The sequence below is a fragment of the Oncorhynchus nerka genome, linkage group LG26, assembly GCF_034236695.1.
Source record: "Oncorhynchus nerka isolate Pitt River linkage group LG26, Oner_Uvic_2.0, whole genome shotgun sequence".
Lineage (NCBI taxonomy): Eukaryota > Metazoa > Chordata > Actinopteri > Salmoniformes > Salmonidae > Oncorhynchus > Oncorhynchus nerka.
Window position 1 is genome coordinate 14525687 of NC_088421.1, and position 20304 is coordinate 14545990.

A 20304-nucleotide genomic window follows, 5' to 3' on the forward strand; every position below is an offset into this window, starting at 1 on the left:
CAGGTTTGCACACACTGCAGGAGGGATTTTGGCCCACTCCTCCATACAGACCTTCTCCAGATCCTTCAGGTTTCGGGGCTGTCGCTGGGCAATACGGACTTTCAGCTCCCTCCAAAGATGTTCTATTGGGTTCAGGTCTGGAGACTGGCTAGGCCACTTCAGGACCTTGAGATGCTTCTTACGGAGCCACTCCTTAGTTGCCCTGGCTGTGTGTTTCGGGTCGTTGTCATGCTGGAAGACCCAGCCACGACCCATCTTCAATGCTCTTACTGAGGGAAGGAGGTTGTTGCCCAAGATCTCGCGATACATGGCCCCACCCATCCTCCTTGCGTGCGCTGCAGGATTTTAATCCATGACGGCGTAGTGTGTTACTAATGGTTGTCTTTGAGACTGTGATCCCAGCTCTCTTCAGGTCATTGACCAGGTCCTGCCGTGTAGTTCTGGGCTGATCCCTCACCTTCCTCATGATCATTGATTGCCCCTAGAGGTTAGATCTTGCATGGAGCCCCAGACCGAGGGTGATTGACCGTCATCTTGAACGTCTTCCATTTTCTAATAATTGCGCCAACAGTTGTTGCCTTCTCACCAAGCTGCTTGCCTATTGTCCTGTAGCCCATCCAAGTCTTGTACAGGTCTACAATTTTATCCCTGATGTCCTTACACAGCTCTCTGGTCTTGGCCATTGTGGAGAGGTTGGAGTCTGTTTGATTGAGTGTGTGGACAGGTGTCTTTTATACAGGTAACAAGTTCAAACAGGTGCAGTTCAAACAGGTAATGAGTGGAGAACAGGAGGGCTTCTTAAAGAAAAATTAACAGGTCTGTGAGAGCCGGAATTCTTACTGGTTGGTAGGTGATCAAATATTTATGTCATGCAATCAAATGCTAATTAAGTACTTAAAAAATCATACAATGTGATTTTCTGGATTTTTGTTTTAGATTCTGTCTCTCACAGTTGAAATGTTCCTATGATAAAAATTACAGACCTCTACATGCTTTGTAAGTAGGAAAACCTGCAAAATCGGCAGTGTATCAAATACTTGTTCTCCCCACTGTATACTAGCAGAATATATGGGCCTTACAGAAAATATGGATATTAGACCATCCTAATGATAGAGAACATACTGTTTTCTCCCACTGTCATAAAACACATTCAAGAATAGATTTATTCTTGATATCTAATTTGATGTTTACTAATGTGATTGATTGCAAGATTGGGCCCATTGCCCTCACAGATTGTGCTGTAGTAGAGTTACATATTGATATGAGGCGGCAGCCTAGTGGTTAGAGCGTTGGACGAGTAACCAGAAGGTTACCCCCGAGCTGACAAGGTACAAATCTGTCGTTCTGCCCCTGAACAGGCAGTTAACCCACTGTTCCTAGGCCGTCATTGAAAATAAGAATTTGTTCTTAACTGACTTGCCTGGTTAAATAAAATTAAAAAAGGTTGCAAGATCAAATCACGAGGTAAAAGTTGTTCTGCTCCTGAACAAGGCAGTTAACCCACTGTTCCTAGGCTGTCATTGAAAATAAGAATTTGTTCTAGTATGGCCTCTAGAAAAATAAAAATAAACTCGAAAAATGTGAGGAAGGGTAGATTTAGAATCAGCACCATGGTGTTACAAGATGCGATATTTATCCAATCACTAGCAGATGATCTTAGTTCCTTTTTTGCGATCAACATAGGCTCAACTGAAAATATTTAAGTTAAATAACCCTTGTTTGTTTAGTTTAGTTTGATAAACCTCTAAAGCATATATTAGAGGGAAATAATAGCACATGTATCCAAAAAAGAGGAGTGAAGGGGCTGAAGCAGTAAACAGATTAGAAACCGAGATATGTGGTTTGGACAAGACATTTCACAGAAAGCACATTTCAAACTGCCTGCAAATTGAAATTTCAGTTGCATGAAATGCATAACAAAAAGGCAGAATATGCACTATTTAGACTTAGAACCCGTTTTTATGAGGGAGGTGAGAAGACAGGCAGGCTAATAGCAAGACAACTAAAAATGCAGAACACTTCTAACGTAATTCCAGCAAGAGCAATAAGATGGTGACCTTATCCAGAGATAAACAGTGTGTTTACATTTTTTATGAATATTTCTATATATCCTCCTGTTCAGCGAGCACCATAGACATGGATACTTTTTTGTCTGGTGTAGAATTACCTAGATTATCAGATAGCCAGGTAGAGGACCTGGACTGTAATATAACAGAAGAGGAGGTTAGAGATGCCATTTTATCTATGACAGCAGGGAAATCACCTGGTCTGGACGGCCTTCCTGTAGAATATTATAAAAAGTATATTGAGATAGTTGTATTGACAGTGGTTTACCAGGAGGTATTTAAAACTAGCTCCAATCCGGACACCTATAATGAGACTTGATATCGCTGATTCCTAAAAAGGATAGAGATACTACCGAACCTGGGAATTTTAGAGCTATCAGCCTCCTTGCGATACGCTTAGAGAAGGCACTACCTTAAAATGAAAGGAATTCATACATAGTGACCAAGTAGGAATTATTAAGAACAAGACCTCAACTGATAATACATCTCGTGGTTAAACCTCTCAAATATAGTTCCTATCGCTGCTGTCTCCTTAGATGCTGAGAAGGCATTTGATAGAGTAGAGTGGGCTTTTCTCTTAAGAACCCTATAAAAATGTTGTTTTGGACCTGACATTTGTAAATGGATAGGGGTCCTCTATTCCAATCCTAAAGCAGCAGGATTTACGAATGTAATTATGTCTCCTTTTTTTAGTCTTTCTAGAGGCACAAGGCAGGGATGCTCGCTCTCCCCTCTCCTGTTCACCATAGTTTTAGAGCCTCTTGCAACAATGATAAGAACAGATCCAGATATTAGGGGTGTACATGGAGGAGGAAAAGAGCACAAGCTGCTTATCTTTGCAGAAGATATTCTACTGCTGGTCTCTGATCCTCTTCGGTCTGTACCATGATTACTTACTTGTATTAAATCATATTTTAGTATGTTCGGCTACAAAATTAATTGGAATAAGTCGAAAGCAATGCCAATTAATGCCATATGTTATCCTGGAGCCGTTACCCCCATTTAATTTGAAATGGGATCCTAATGGGATGAAATATTTGGGTATTATGTTGAGCTCAAATTTGGAGGAAGTGATGGGAATAAATTGTGATCCACTACTAGTCAAGATTAAGATCAATTTAGAAAAATTGGAAAATATAAAACTATATTTAGGGGGATAGATCAACGTGATTAAAATGGTTGTAGTCCCACAACTTAATTATATCTCTCCAATGTTACCTATGAATAATCCATACCAGTATTTTAAACAATATGACAAATTAACTAAGTATGTTTTGTGGGATAGGAGAAAAAAAACAGGATTAATATAAAGATGTGCTCACCAAGGGATGTAGTAGGCTTGGCTTTACCAGATGTTACATTGTACAATTTATCATTTGAAATGGCTAAATTGGCGAAGCATTGGTTCAAAAGGGACGCTGGCTTGGAATGGATAACAATAGAACGGAAACTAAGTTATAATCTGTCACATAGTCTTACAGGGGAGAGGTCTGTTGATACTCTGTCACGTAGTCATACAGGGGAGAGGTCTTTTGATACTCTGTCACGTAGTCTTACAGGGGAGAGGTCTGTTGATACTCTGTCACGTAGTCATACAGGGCAGAGGTCTGTTGATACTCTGTCACATAGTCATACAGGGCAGAGGTCTGTTGATACTCTGTCATGTAGTCTTACAGGGGAGAGGTCTGTTGATACTCTGTCACGTAGTCTTACAGGGGAGAGGTCTGTTGATACTTTGTCATGTAGTCTTACAGTGTAGAGGTCTGTTGATACTCTGTCACGTAGTCTTACAGGGGAGAGGTCTGTTGATACTCTGTCACGTAGTCTTACAGGGGTGAGGTCTGTTGATACTCTGTCACGTAGTCTTACAGGGGAGAGGTTTGTTGATACTCTGTCACGTAGTCCTACAGGGGAGAGGTCTGTTGATACTCTGTCACGTAGTCCTACAGGGGAGAGGTCTGTTGATACTCTGTCACGTAGTCCGTCCTACAGGGGAGAGGTCTGTTGATACTCTGTCACGTAGTCTTACAGGGGAGAGGTCTGTTGATACTCTGTCACGTAGTCTTACAGGGGAGAGGTCTGTTGATACTTTGTCACATAGTCTTACAGGGGAGAGGTCTGTTGATACTCTGTCATGTAGTCTTACAGGGGAGAGGTCTGTTGATACTCTGTCACGTAGTCTTACAGGGGATAGGTCTGTTGATACTCTGTCACGTAGTCTTACAGGGGAGAGGTTTGTTGATACTCTGTCACGTAGTCCTACAGGGGAGAGGTCTGTTGATACTCTGTCACGTAGTCCTACAGGGGAGAGGTCTGTTGATACTCTGTCACGTAGTCCGTCCTACAGGGGAGAGGTCTGTTGATACTCTGTCACGTAGTCTTACAGGGGAGAGGTCTGTTGATACTCTGTCACGTAGTCTTACAGGGGAGAGGTCTGTTGATACTTTGTCACATAGTCTTACAGGGGAGAGGTCTGTTGATACTCTGTCATGTAGTCTTACAGGGGAGAGGTCTGTTGATACTCTGTCACGTAGTCTTACAGGGGATAGGTCTGTTGATACTCTGTCACGTAGTCTTACAGGGGAGAGGTCTGTTGATACTCTGTCATGTAGTCTTACAGGGGAGAGGTCTGTTGATACTCTGTCATGTATTCTTACAGTGTAGAGGTCTGTTGATACTCTGTCACGTAGTCTTACAGGGGAGAGGTCTGTTGATACTCTGTCACGTAGTCTTACAGGGGTGAGGTCTGTTGATACTCTGTCACGTAGTCCTACAGGGGAGAGGTCTGTTGATACTCTGTCACGTAGTCTTACAGGGGTGAGGTCTGTTGATACTCTGTCACGTAGTCCTACAGGGGAGAGGTCTGTTGATACTTTGTCACGTAGTCTTACAGGGGAGAGGTCTGTTGATACTCTGTCACGTAGTCCTACAGAGGAGAGGTCTGTTGATACTCTGTCACATAGTCATACAGGGCAGAGGTCTGTTGATACTCTGTCACGTAGTCTTACAGGGGAGAGGTCTGTTGATACTCTGTCACATAGTCTTACAGGGGAGAGGTCTGTTGGTACTCTGTCATGTAGTCTTACAGGGGAGAGGTCTGTTGATACTCTGTCACGTAGTCTTACAGGGCAGAGGTCTGTTGATACTCTGTCACGTAGTCTTACAGGGGAGAGGTCTGTTGATACTCTGTCACGTAGTCTTACAGGGAGAGAGGTCTGTTGATACTTTGTCACATAGTCTTACAGGGGAGAGGTCTGTTGATACTCTGTCATGTAGTCTTACAGGGAGAGGTCTGTTGATACTCTGTCATGTAGTCTTACAGGGGAGAGTTGATACTGTTGATAATCTGTCACGTAGTCTTACAGGGAGAGGTCTGTTGATACTCTGTCACGTAGTCTTACAGGGGAGAGGTCTGTTGATACTCTGTCACGTAGTCATACAGGGCAGAGGTCTGTTGATACTCTGTCACGTAGTCTTACAGGGGAGAGGTCTGTTGATACTCTGTCACGTAGTCTTACAGGGGAGAGGTCTGTTGATACTCTGTCACGTAGTCCTACAGGGGAGAGGTCTGTTGATACTCTGTCACGTAGTCATACAGGGCAGAGGTCTGTTGATACTCTGTCACGTAGTCCTACAGGGGAGAGGTCTGTTGATACTCTGTCATGTAGTCTTACAGGGGAGAGGTCTGTTGATACTCTGTCACATAGTCATACAGGGCAGAGGTCTGTTGATACTCTGTCACGTAGTCTTACAGGGGAGAGGTCTGTTGATACTCTGTCACGTAGTCTTACAGGGGAGAGGTCTGTTGATACTCTGTCATGTAGTCTTACAGGGGAGAGGTCTGTTGATACTCTGTCATGTAGTCTTACAGTGTAGAGGTCTGTTGATACTCTGTCACGTAGTCTTACAGGGGAGAGGTCTGTTGATAATCTGTCACGTAGTCTTACAGGGGAGAGGTCTGTTGATACTCTGTCACGTAGTCCTACAGGGGAGAGGTCTGTTGATACTCTGTCACGTAGTCCTACAGGGGAGAGGTCTGTTGATACTCTGTCACGTAGTCATACAGGGCAGAGGTCTGTTGATACTCTGTCACGTAGTCCTACAGGGGAGAGGTCTGTTGATACTCTGTCATGTAGTCTTACAGGGGAGAGGTCTGTTGATACTCTGTCACGTAGTCTTACAGGGGAGAGGTCTGTTGATACTCTGTCATGTAGTCTTACAGGGGAGAGGTCTGTTGATACTCTGTCATGTATTCTTACAGTGTAGAGGTCTGTTGATACTCTGTCACGTAGTCTTACAGGGGAGAGGTCTGTTGATACTCTGTCACGTAGTCTTACAGGGGTGAGGTCTGTTGATACTCTGTCACGTAGTCCTACAGGGGAGAGGTCTGTTGATACTTTGTCACGTAGTCTTACAGGGGAGAGGTCTGTTGATACTCTGTCATGTAGTCTTACAGGGGAGAGGTCTGTTGATACTCTGTCATGTAGTCTTACAGGGGAGAGGTCTGTTGATAATCTGTCACGTAGTCTTACAGGGGAGAGGTCTGTTGATACTCTGTCACGTAGTCTTACAGGGGAGAGGTCTGTTGATACTCTGTCACGTAGTCATACAGGGCAGAGGTCTGTTGATACTCTGTCACGTAGTCTTACAGGGGAGAGGTCTGTTGATACTCTGTCACATAGTCTTACAGGGGAGAGGTCTGTTGATACTCTGTCACGTAGTCCTACAGGGGAGAGGTCTGTTGATACTCTGTCACGTAGTCCTACAGGGGAGAGGTCTGTTGATACTCTGTCACGTAGTCATACAGGGCAGAGGTCTGTTGATACTCTGTCACGTAGTCCTACAGGGGAGAGGTCTGTTGATACTCTGTCATGTAGTCTTACAGGGGAGAGGTCTGTTGATACTCTGTCACATAGTCATACAGGGCAGAGGTCTGTTGATACTCTGTCACGTAGTCTTACAGGGGAGAGGTCTGTTGATACTCTGTCACGTAGTCTTACAGGGGAGAGGTCTGTTGATACTCTGTCATGTAGTCTTACAGGGGAGAGGTCTGTTGATACTCTGTCATGTAGTCTTACAGTGTAGAGGTCTGTTGATACTCTGTCACGTAGTCTTACAGGGGAGAGGTCTGTTGATACTCTGTCACGTAGTCTTACAGGGGAGAGGTCTGTTGATACTCTGTCACGTAGTCCTACAGGGGAGAGGTCTGTTGATACTCTGTCACGTAGTCCTACAGGGGAGAGGTCTGTTGATACTCTGTCACGTAGTCATACAGGGCAGAGGTCTGTTGATACTCTGTCACGTAGTCCTACAGGGGAGAGGTCTGTTGATACTCTGTCATGTAGTCTTACAGGGGAGAGGTCTGTTGATACTCTGTCACGTAGTCTTACAGGGGAGAGGTCTGTTGATACTCTGTCATGTAGTCTTACAGGGGAGAGGTCTGTTGATACTCTGTCATGTATTCTTACAGTGTAGAGGTCTGTTGATACTCTGTCACGTAGTCTTACAGGGGAGAGGTCTGTTGATACTCTGTCACGTAGTCTTACAGGGGTGAGGTCTGTTGATACTCTGTCACGTAGTCCTACAGGGGAGAGGTCTGTTGATACTTTGTCACGTAGTCTTACAGGGGAGAGGTCTGTTGATACTCTGTCACGTAGTCCTACAGAGGAGAGGTCTGTTGATACTCTGTCATGTAGTCTTACAGGGGAGAGGTCTGTTGATACTCTGTCATGTAGTCTTACAGGGGAGAGGTCTGTTGATAATCTGTCACGTAGTCTTACAGGGGAGAGGTCTGTTGATACTCTGTCACGTAGTCTTACAGGGGAGAGGTCTGTTGATACTCTGTCACGTAGTCATACAGGGCAGAGGTGTGTTGATACTCTGTCACGTAGTCTTACAGGGGAGAGGTCTGTTGATACTCTGTCACGTAGTCTTACAGGGGAGAGGTCTGTTGATACTCTGTCACGTAGTCCTACAGGGGAGAGGTCTGTTGATACTCTGTCACGTAGTCCTACAGGGGAGAGGTCTGTTGATACTCTGTCACGTAGTCATACAGGGCAGAGGTCTGTTGATACTCTGTCACGTAGTCCGGGGTCTTACAGAGGGTCTGTTGATACTCTGTCATGTAGTCTTACAGGGGAGAGGTCTGTTGATACTCTGTCACGTAGTCTTACAGGGGAGAGGTCTGTTGATACTCTGTCACGTAGTCTTACAGGGGAGAGGTCTGTTGATACTCTGTCATGTAGTCTTACAGGGGAGAGGTCTGTTGATACTCTGTCATGTAGTCTTACAGTGTAGAGGTCTGTTGATACTCTGTCACGTAGTCTTACAGGGGAGAGGTCTGTTGATACTCTGTCATGTAGTCTTACAGGGGAGAGGTCTGTTGATACTCTGTCACGTAGTCCTACAGGGGAGAGGTCTGTTGATACTCTGTCACGTAGTCCTACAGGGAGAGGTCTGTTGATACTCTGTCACGTAGTCATACAGGGCAGAGGTCTGTTGATACTCTGTCACGTAGTCCTACAGGGAGAGGTCTGTTGATACTCTGTCACGTAGTCTTACAGGGAGAGGTCTGTTGATACTCTGTCACGTAGTCTTACAGGGGAGAGGTCTGTTGATACTCTGTCATGTAGTCTTACAGGGGAGAGGTCTGTTGATACTCTGTCATGTATTCTTACAGTGTAGAGGTCTGTTGATACTCTGTCACGTAGTCTTACAGGGGAGAGGTCTGTTGATACTCTGTCACGTAGTCTTACAGGGGTGAGGTCTGTTGATACTCTGTCACGTAGTCCTACAGGGAGGTCTGTTGATACTTTGTCACGTAGTCTTACAGGGGAGAGGTCTGTTGATAATCTGTCACGTAGTCTTACAGGGGAGAGGTCTGTTGATACTCTGTCACGTAGTCTTACAGGGGAGAGGTCTGTTGATACTCTGTCACGTAGTCTTACAGGGCAGAGGTCTGTTGATACTCTGTCACGTAGTCTTACAGGGAGAGGTCTGTTGATACTCTGTCACGTAGTCTTACAGGGGAGAGGTCTGTTGATACTCTGTCACGTAGTCCTACAGGGGAGAGGTCTGTTGATACTCTGTCACGTAGTCCTACAGGGAGAGGTCTGTTGATACTCTGTCACGTAGTCATACAGGGGAGAGGTCTGTTGATACTCTGTCACGTAGTCCTACAGGGGGAGAGGTCTGTTGATACTCTGTCATGTAGTCTTACAGGGGAGAGGTCTGTTGATACTCTGTCACATAGTCATACAGGGCAGAGGTCTGTTGATACTCTGTCACGTAGTCTTACAGGGGAGAGGTCTGTTGATACTCTGTCACGTAGTCTTACAGGGGAGAGGTCTGTTGATACTCTGTCATGTAGTCTTACAGGGGAGAGGTCTGTTGATACTCTGTCATGTAGTCTTACAGTGTAGAGGTCTGTTGATACTCTGTCACGTAGTCTTACAGGGGAGAGGTCTGTTGATACTCTGTCACGTAGTCTTACAGGGGAGAGGTCTGTTGATACTCTGTCACGTAGTCCTACAGGGGAGAGGTCTGTTGATACTCTGTCACGTAGTCCTACAGGGGAGAGGTCTGTTGATACTCTGTCACGTAGTCTTATACAGGGCAGAGGTCTGTTGATACTCTGTCACGTAGTCTTACAGGGGAGAGGTCTGTTGATACTCTGTCATGTAGTCTTACAGGGGAGAGGTCTGTTGATACTCTGTCACGTAGTCTTACAGGGGAGAGGTCTGTTGATACTCTGTCATGTATTCTTACAGTGTAGAGGTCTGTTGATACTCTGTCACGTAGTCTTACAGGGAGAGGTCTGTTGATACTCTGTCACGTAGTCTTACAGGGGAGAGGTCTGTTGATACTCTGTCACAGTAGTCTTACAGGGAGAGGTCTGTTGATACTCTGTCACGTAGTCTTACAGGGGAGAGGTCTGTTGATACTCTGTCACGTAGTCATACAGGGCAGAGGTCTGTTGATACTCTGTCACGTAGTCTTACAGGGAGAGGTCTGTTGATACTCTGTCATGTAGTCTTACAGGGAGAGGTCTGTTGATACTCTGTCACGTAGTCTTACAGGGGAGAGGTCTGTTGATACTCTGTCATGTATTCTTACAGTGTAGAGAGGTCTGTTGATACTCTGTCACGTAGTCTTACAGGGGAGAGGTCTGTTGATACTCTGTCACGTAGTCTTACAGGGGTGAGGTCTGTTGATACTCTGTCACGTAGTCCTACAGGGGAGAGGTCTGTTGATACTTTGTCACGTAGTCTTACAGGGGAGAGGTCTGTTGATACTCTGTCACGTAGTCCTACAGAGGAGAGGTCTGTTGATACTCTGTCACATAGTCATACAGGGCAGAGGTCTGTTGATACTCTGTCACGTAGTCTTACAGGGGAGAGGTCTGTTGATACTCTGTCACATAGTCTTACAGGGGAGAGGTCTGTTGGTACTCTGTCATGTAGTCTTACAGGGGAGAGGTCTGTTGATACTCTGTCACGTAGTCTTACAGGGCAGAGGTCTGTTGATACTCTGTCACGTAGTCTTACAGGGGAGAGGTCTGTTGATACTCTGTCACGTAGTCTTACAGGGGAGAGGTCTGTTGATACTTTGTCACGTAGTCTTACAGGGGAGAGGTCTGTTGATACTCTGTCATGTAGTCTTACAGGGGAGAGGTCTGTTGATACTCTGTCATGTAGTCTTACAGGGGAGAGGTCTGTTGATACTCTGTCATGTAGTCTTACAGGGGAGAGGTCTGTTGATAATCTGTCACGTAGTCTTACAGGGGAGAGGTCTGTTGATACTCTGTCACGTAGTCTTACAGGGGAGAGGTCTGTTGATACTCTGTCACGTAGTCATACAGGGCAGAGGTCTGTTGATACTCTGTCACGTAGTCTTACAGGGGAGAGGTCTGTTGATACTCTGTCACGTAGTCTTACAGGGGAGAGGTCTGTTGATACTCTGTCACGTAGTCCTACAGGGGAGAGGTCTGTTGATACTCTGTCACGTAGTCCTACAGGGGAGAGGTCTGTTGATACTCTGTCACGTAGTCATACAGGGCAGAGGTCTGTTGATACTCTGTCACGTAGTCCTACAGGGGAGAGGTCTGTTGATACTCTGTCATGTAGTCTTACAGGGGAGAGGTCTGTTGATACTCTGTCACATAGTCATACAGGGCAGAGGTCTGTTGATACTCTGTCACGTAGTCTTACAGGGGTGAGGTCTGTTGATACTCTGTCACGTAGTCCTACAGGGGAGAGGTCTGTTGATACTTTGTCACGTAGTCTTACAGGGGAGAGGTCTGTTGATAGTCTGTCACGTAGTCCTACAGAGGAGAGGTCTGTTGATACTCTGTCACATAGTCATACAGGGCAGAGGTCTGTTGATACTCTGTCACGTAGTCTTACAGGGGAGAGGTCTGTTGATACTCTGTCACATAGTCTTACAGGGGAGAGGTCTGTTGATACTCTGTCATGTAGTCTTACAGGGGAGAGGTCTGTTGATACTCTGTCACGTAGTCTTACAGGGCAGAGGTCTGTTGATACTCTGTCACGTAGTCTTACAGGGGAGAGGTCTGTTGATACTCTGTCACGTAGTCTTACAGGGGAGAGGTCTGTTGATACTTTGTCACATAGTCTTACAGGGGAGAGGTCTGTTGATACTCTGTCATGTAGTCTTACAGGGGAGAGGTCTGTTGATACTCTGTCATGTAGTCTTACAGGGGAGAGGTCTGTTGATACTCTGTCATGTAGTCTTACAGTGTAGAGGTCTGTTGATACTCTGTCACGTAGTCTTACATGGGAGAGGTCTGTTGATACTCTGTCACGTAGTCTTACAGGGGTGAGGTCTGTTGATACTCTGTCATGTAGTCCTACAGGGGAGAGGTCTGTTGATACTTTGTCACGTAGTCTTACAGGGGAGAGGTCTGTTGATACTCTGTCACGTAGTCCTACAGAGGAGAGGTCTGTTGATACTCTGTCACATAGTCATACAGGGCAGAGGTCTGTTGATACTCTGTCACGTAGTCTTACAGGGGAGAGGTCTGTTGATACTCTGTCACGTAGTCTTACAGGGGAGAGGTCTGTTGATACTTTGTCACATAGTCTTACAGGGGAGAGGTCTGTTGATACTCTGTCATGTAGTCTTACAGGGGAGAGGTCTGTTGATACTCTGTCATGTAGTCTTACAGGGGAGAGGTCTGTTGATACTCTGTCATGTAGTCTTACAGTGTAGAGGTCTGTTGATACTCTGTCACGTAGTCTTACATGGGAGAGGTCTGTTGATACTCTGTCACGTAGTCTTACAGGGGTGAGGTCTGTTGATACTCTGTCACGTAGTCCTACAGGGGAGAGGTCTGTTGATACTTTGTCACGTAGTCTTACAGGGGAGAGGTCTGTTGATACTCTGTCATGTAGTCTTACAGGGGAGAGGTCTGTTGATACTCTGTCATGTAGTCTTACAGGGGAGAGGTCTGTTGATAATCTGTCACATAGTCCTACAGGGGAGAGGTCTGTTGATACTCTGTCACGTAGTCTTACAGGGCAGAGGTCTGTTGATACTCTGTCACATAGTCATACAGGGCAGAGGTCTGTTGATACTCTGTCACGTAGTCTTACAGGGGAGAGGTCTGTTGATACTCTGTCACGTAGTCTTACAGGGGAGAGGTCTGTTGATACTCTGTCATGTAGTCTTACAGGGGAGAGGTCTGTTGATACTCTGTCATGTAGTCTTACAGTGTAGAGGTCTGTTGATACTCTGTCACGTAGTCTTACAGGGGAGAGGTCTGTTGATACTCTGTCACGTAGTCTTACATGGGTGAGGTCTGTTGATACTCTGTCACGTAGTCCTACAGGGGAGAGGTCTGTTGATACTTCACGTAGTCTTACAGGGGAGAGGTCTGTTGATAGTCTGTCACGTAGTCCTACAGAGGAGAGGTCTGTTGATACTCTGTCACATAGTCATACAGGGCAGAGGTCTGTTGATACTCTGTCACGTAGTCTTACAGGGGAGAGGTCTGTTGATACTCTGTCACATAGTCTTACAGGGGAGAGGTCTGTTGATACTCTGTCATGTAGTCTTACAGGGGAGAGGTCTGTTGATACTCTGTCACGTAGTCTTACAGGGCAGAGGTCTGTTGATACTCTGTCACGTAGTCTTACAGGGGAGAGGTCTGTTGATACTCTGTCACGTAGTCTTACAGGGGAGAGGTCTGTTGATACTTTGTCACATAGTCTTACAGGGGAGAGGTCTGTTGATACTCTGTCATGTAGTCTTACAGGGGAGAGGTCTGTTGATACTCTGTCATGTAGTCTTACAGGGGAGAGGTCTGTTGATACTCTGTCATGTAGTCTTACAGGGGAGAGGTCTGTTGATACTCTGTCACGTAGTCATACAGGGCAGAGGTCTGTTGATACTCTGTCACGTAGTCTTACAGGGGAGAGGTCTGTTGATACTCTGTCACATAGTCTTACAGGGGAGAGGTCTGTTGGTACTCTGTCACGTAGTCTTACAGGGGAGAGGTCTGTTGATACTCTGTCACGTAGTCTTACAGGGCAGAGGTCTGTTGATACTCTGTCACGTAGTCTTACAGGGGAGAGGTCTGTTGATACTCTGTCACGTAGTCTTACAGGGGAGAGGTCTGTTGATACTCTGTCACGTAGTCTTACAGGGGAGAGGTCTGTTGATACTTTGTCATGTAGTCTTACAGGGGAGAGGTCTGTTGATACTTTGTCATGTAGTCTTACAGGGGAGAGGTCTGTTGATACTCTGTCATGTAGTCTTACAGGGGAGAGGTCTGTTGATACTCTGTCACGTAGTCTTACAGGGCAGAGGTCTGTTGATACTCTGTCACGTAGTCTTACAGGGGAGAGGTCTGTTGATACTCTGTCACGTAGTCTTACAGGGAGAGGTCTGTTGATACTCTGTCACGTAGTCTTACAGGGGAGAGGTCTGTTGATACTCTTGTCATGTAGTCTTACAGGGGAGAGGTCTGTTGATACTTTGTCATGTAGTCTTACAGGGGAGAGGTCTGTTGATACTCTGTCATGTAGTCTTACAGGGGAGAGGTCTGTTGATACTCTGTCATGTAGTCTTACAGGGGAGAGGTCTGTTGATACTCTGTCACGTAGTCTTACAGGGGAGAGGTCTGTTGATAATCTGTCACGTAGTCTTACAGGGGAGAGGTCTGTTGATACTCTGTCACGTAGTCTTACAGGGGAGAGGTCTGTTGATACTCTGTCACGTAGTCATTACAGGGGGCAGAGGTCTGTTGATACTCTGTCACGTAGTCTTACAGGGGAGAGGTCTGTTGATACTCTGTCACGTAGTCTTACAGGGGAGAGGTCTGTTGATACTCTGTCACGTAGTCCTTACAGGGAGAGGTCTGTTGATACTCTGTCACGTAGTCATACAGGGCAGAGGTCTGTTGATACTCTGTCACGTAGTCCTACAGGGGAGAGGTCTGTTGATACTCTGTCATGTAGTCTTACAGGGGAGAGGTCTGTTGATACTCTGTCACATAGTCATACAGGGCAGAGGTCTGTTGATACTCTGTCACGTAGTCTTACAGGGGAGAGGTCTGTTGATACTCTGTCACGTAGTCTTACAGGGGAGAGGTCTGTTGATACTCTGTCACGTAGTCTTACAGGGGAGAGGTCTGTTGATACTCTGTCACGTAGTCTTACAGGGGAGAGGTCTGTTGATACTCTGTCACGTAGCCTTACAGGGGAGAGGTCTGTTGATACTCTGTCATGTAGTCTTACAGGGGAGAGGTCTGTTGATACTCTGTCACATAGTCCTACAGGGGAGAGGTCTGTTGAAACTCTGTCACGTAGTCCTACAGGGGAGAGGTCTGTTGATACTCTGTCACATAGTCTTACAGGGGAGAGGTCTGTTGATACTCTGTCACATAGTCTTACAGGGGAGAGGTCTGTTGATACTCTGTCACGTAGCCTTACAGGGGAGAGGTCTGTTGATACTCTGTCATGTAGTCTTACAGGGGAGAGGTCTGTTGATACTCTGTCACATAGTCCTACAGGGGAGAGGTCTGTTGATACTCTGTCATGTAGTCTTACAGGGGAGAGGTCTGTTGATACTCTGTCACGTAGTCTTACAGGGGAGAGGTCTGTTGATACTCTGTCATGTAGTCTTACAGGGGAGAGGTCTGTTGATACTCTGTCATGTATTCTTACAGTGTAGAGGTCTGTTGATACTCTGTCACGTAGTCTTACAGGGGTGAGGTCTGTTGATACTCTGTCACGTAGTCCTACAGGGGAGAGGTCTGTTGATACTTTGTCACGTAGTCTTACAGGGGAGAGGTCTGTTGATACTCTGTCACGTAGTCCTACAGAGGAGAGGTCTGTTGATACTCTGTCACATAGTCATACAGGGCAGAGGTCTGTTGATACTCTGTCACGTAGTCTTACAGGGCAGAGGTCTGTTGATACTCTGTCACGTAGTCTTACAGGGGAGAGGTCTGTTGATACTCTGTCACGTAGTCTTACAGGGGAGAGGTCTGTTGATACTTTGTCACATAGTCTTACAGGGGAGAGGTCTGTTGATACTCTGTCATGTAGTCTTACAGGGGAGAGGTCTGTTGATACTTTGTCATGTAGTCTTACAGGGGAGAGGTCTGTTGATACTCTGTCATGTAGTCTTACAGGGGAGAGGTCTGTTGATACTCTGTCATGTAGTCTTACAGGGGAGAGGTCTGTTGATACTCTGTCATGTAGTCTTACAGGGGAGAGGTCTGTTGATAATCTGTCACGTAGTCTTACAGGGGAGAGGTCTGTTGATACTCTGTCACGTAGTCTTACAGGGGAGAGGTCTGTTGATACTCTGTCACGTAGTCATACAGGGCAGAGGTCTGTTGATACTCTGTCACGTAGTCTTACAGGGGAGAGGTCTGTTGATACTCTGTCACGTAGTCTTACAGGGAGAGGTCTGTTGATACTCTGTCACGTAGTCCTACAGGGAGAGGTCTGTTGATACTCTGTCACGTAGTCATACAGGGCAGAGGTCTGTTGATACTCTGTCACGTAGTCCTACAGGGGAGAGGTCTGTTGATACTCTGTCATGTAGTCTTACAGGGGAGAGGTCTGTTGATACTCTGTCACATAGTCATACAGGGCAGAGGTCTGTTGATACTCTGTCACGTAGTCTTACAGGGGAGAGGTCTGTTGATACTCTGTCACGTAGTCTTACAGGGGAGAGGTCTGTTGATACTCTGTCATGTAGTCTTACAGGGGAGAGGTCTGTTGATACTCTGTCATGTAGTCTTACAGTGTAGAGGTCTGTTGATACTCTGTCACGTAGTCTTACAGGGGAGAGGTCTGTTGATACTCTGTCACGTAGTCTTACAGGGGTGAGGTCTGTTGATACTCTGTCACGTAGTCCTACAGGGGAGAGGTCTGTTGATACTTTGTCACGTAGTCTTACAGGGGAGAGGTCTGTTGATAGTCTGTCACGTAGTCCTACAGAGGAGAGGTCTGTTGATACTCTGTCACATAGTCATACAGGGCAGAGGTCTGTTGATACTCTGTCACGTAGTCTTACAGGGGAGAGGTCTGTTGATACTCTGTCACATAGTCTTACAGGGGAGAGGTCTGTTGATACTCTGTCATGTAGTCTTACAGGGGAGAGGTCTGTTGATACTCTGTCACGTAGTCTTACAGGGCAGAGGTCTGTTGATACTCTGTCACGTAGTCTTACAGGGGAGAGGTCTGTTGATACTCTGTCACGTAGTCTTACAGGGGAGAGGTCTGTTGATACTTTGTCACATAGTCTTACAGGGGAGAGGTCTGTTGATACTCTGTCATGTAGTCTTACAGGGGAGAGGTCTGTTGATACTCTGTCATGTAGTCTTACAGGGGAGAGGTCTGTTGATACTCTGTCATGTAGTCTTACAGTGTAGAGGTCTGTTGATACTCTGTCACGTAGTCTTACATGGGAGAGGTCTGTTGATACTCTGTCACGTAGTCTTACAGGGGTGAGGTCTGTTGATACTCTGTCACGTAGTCTTACAGGGGAGAGGTCTGTTGATACTTTGTCACGTAGTCTTACAGGGGAGAGGTCTGTTGATACTCTGTCACGTAGTCCTACAGAGGAGAGGTCTGTTGATACTCTGTCACATAGTCATACAGGGCAGAGGTCTGTTGATACTCTGTCACGTAGTCTTACAGGGGAGAGGTCTGTTGATACTCTGTCACGTAGTCCTACAGGGGAGAGGTCTGTTGATACTCTGTCACGTAGTCCTACAGGGGAGAGGTCTGTTGATACTCTGTCACGTAGTCCTACAGGGGAGAGGTCTGTTGATACTCTGTCACGTAGTCCTACAGGGGAGAGGTCTGTTGATACTCTGTCACGTAGTCTTACAGGGGAGAGGTCTGTTGATACTCTGTCACGTAGTCTTACAGGGGAGAGGTCTGTTGATACTCTGTCACGTAGCCTTACAGGGGAGAGGTCTGTTGATACTCTGTCACATAGTTTTACAGGGCAGAGGTCTGTCAAACTCCCAACCCAATTTTGTTACACTCAAAAGAGGTGTGGAGAACAGTACACAAGATAATTGGAATTTCACATCTAAAACAAGGATACTCATCATTGTGGCACAATCCTCGGCTACGGATAGGAAAGAAGTCTGTGTACTGGGACAGTGGCCAATGAAAATAATTCATACTATAGGTGATCTGTACAATGAAGATGTTTTAATGTCATACTCAGTTTTGGTACAAAATATGATGCGGGAGACAAGGGACATTTCTGGAAATATTTAGAATTGAAAGAATGTTTGTTAACCAGCTATCAACGAAATCCAGGAAAGAACCCAATAGCTGAGTATTTGGAATTACCCAAACACAAAGCAGCCATTTCTACTCAATATTTAGTCATTTGCAGAGTGAAGACTGTAAAAACCTCAGAACAATATGGCAAATGTACTTAAAGTGTGAAATTGATGATGATACCTGGTTGAAGATCTTTTCCAGTTCAGGGAGGAACATAAGGGAAGTCAGGTGGAAACTTACTCAATATAAGACACTACATAGGTGTTATTGGACCCCAACAAGGCTTCATAAGATGGGGCTGACAAACAATTCTCTGTGTCGGAAATGCCAAAAAGACACAGGGACATTTTTACACGCAATATGGAAATGTATATTAGTGCTACCTTTCTGGAAGGATGTTTTGAAATATCTGGTGGAGTGTTGAGGCTTAACAACTCCAGTTTCACCAAGAATATGTCTCTTAGGCGATAGAACAGAGTTACCTAACGTAACAAATTAGGAATTTGCACTGATCACTGCTGGTGTGGTTACAGCAGCTAGAGTAATACTTAGAATTTGGAAGGGTCATGTGACTCTTACTCTGAAACAGTGGATAGAATCAGTGTTGGAGGTAGCATCTTATGCTTGCTAGTATCACTGGTAGAAATGAAAATTCTAGAAGCTGGACGCGTTTTATTTGTCATGTTTCTAAGACTGTGAGGTGATTACTTATGCTTGTGAACCCATTTAGTTCTGTATTGTAACCTGTGAGATTGAGATTGTGACTTGGGTGGGCATATTTATGTTTCTATTTCTTTGTTGGCCTAGTATGGTTCCCAATCAGAGGCAGCTGTTTATCGTTGTCTCTGATTGGGGATCATACTTAGGCAGCCCTTTTTCTCACCTGAGATTGTGGGATCTTGTTTTTGTTTTTTACTATGTCGCCTGCAGAACGTTACGTTCATTTTTATTTTGGTGTTTTTTGGTGTTCATCAATAAAGAAAGATGTACGCTTACCACGCTGCACCTTGGTCTCATTCCAACGACGATCGTAACAGAGATACTATTTGACTGTGTATATGTGCTATGTTGGAGGATATGTCTTGATGTCATGCTCAATGTTTTTATGCTGTACAATGTTTATTTTTGTGTTTAATAAATACAACTTTAATAACAAACAAAAATGAATATCACATTTACATGAGTATTTAGACCCTTTACTGAGTACTTTGTTGAAGCACCTTCCGCAGTGATTACAGCCTTGAGTCGTCTTCGGTATGTCGCTACAGGCTTGGCACACCTGTATTTGGGGGATTTATCCAATTCTTCTCTGCAGATCCTCTCAAGCTCTTGTCAGGTTGGATGGGGAGTGTCGTTGCAGCACAGCTATTTTCAGGTCTTTCCAGAAATGTTCGACCGGGTTCAAGTCTCTGGCTGGGCCACTCAAGGACATTCAGAGACTTGTCCCGAAGCCACTCCTGTATTGTCTTGGCTGTGTGCGTAGGGTTGTTTTTATGTTTTTTATATTTTTGTAACCTTTATTTAACTATGCAAGTCAGTTAAGAACAAATTCTTATTTACAATGGCAGCCTACACTGGCCAAACCTGGACGACACTGGGCCAATTTTGGCAGCCCTATGGGACTCCCAATCACTGTCGGTTGTGATACAGCCTGGATTTGAACCAGGGTGTCTGTAGTGACACATCTTCAAGACTGCTGCGCCACTCGGGCTGTGTCTTGGCTTGTCTTGGCTGTGTGCTTAGGGTCGCTTTCCTGTTGGAAGGTGAACCTTCGCCCCTGTCTGAGGTCGTGAGCGCACTGGAGAAGGTTTTCATCAAGAATCTCTCTGTACTTTGCTCCTTTCATCTTTCCCTCGATCCTGACTAGTCTCCCAGTCCCTGACGCTGAAAAACATCCTCACAGTATGATGCTGCCACCACCATGCTTCACTGTAGGGATGGTGCCAGGTTTCCTTCCGATGTGATGCTTGGCAGTCAGGTCAAAGAGTTCAATCTTGGTTTCATCAGACCAGATAATCTTATTTCTTATGGTCTGAGACTCCTTTAGGTGCCTTTTGGCAACTCCAAGCGGGCTAGAATGTTCCGTTTACTGAGGAGTGGCTTCCATCTGGCCACTCTACCATAAAGGCCTGATTGGTGGAGTGCTGCAGAAATGGTTGTCCTTCTGGAAGGTTCTCCCATCTCCACAGAAAAACTCTGGAGCTCTGTCAAAGTGACCATCGGGTTCTTGGTGTCACGACTTCTACCGAAGGTAGCTCCTCTCGCTGTTCGGGCGGCGGTCGGCGTCGCCGGTATACTAGCCATCACCGATCCATTTTTCCTTTTCTGTTTGTTTTGTCTTTGGTTCTTTTTCACACCTGGTTTCATTTGCGTTAATTTCTGTGTGTATAATTGTAACCTGTTGCCTGCCTAAGTTTGTGCGGGATTAGTTGTTGATTGTGAGGTGCTCGGTTAAATAT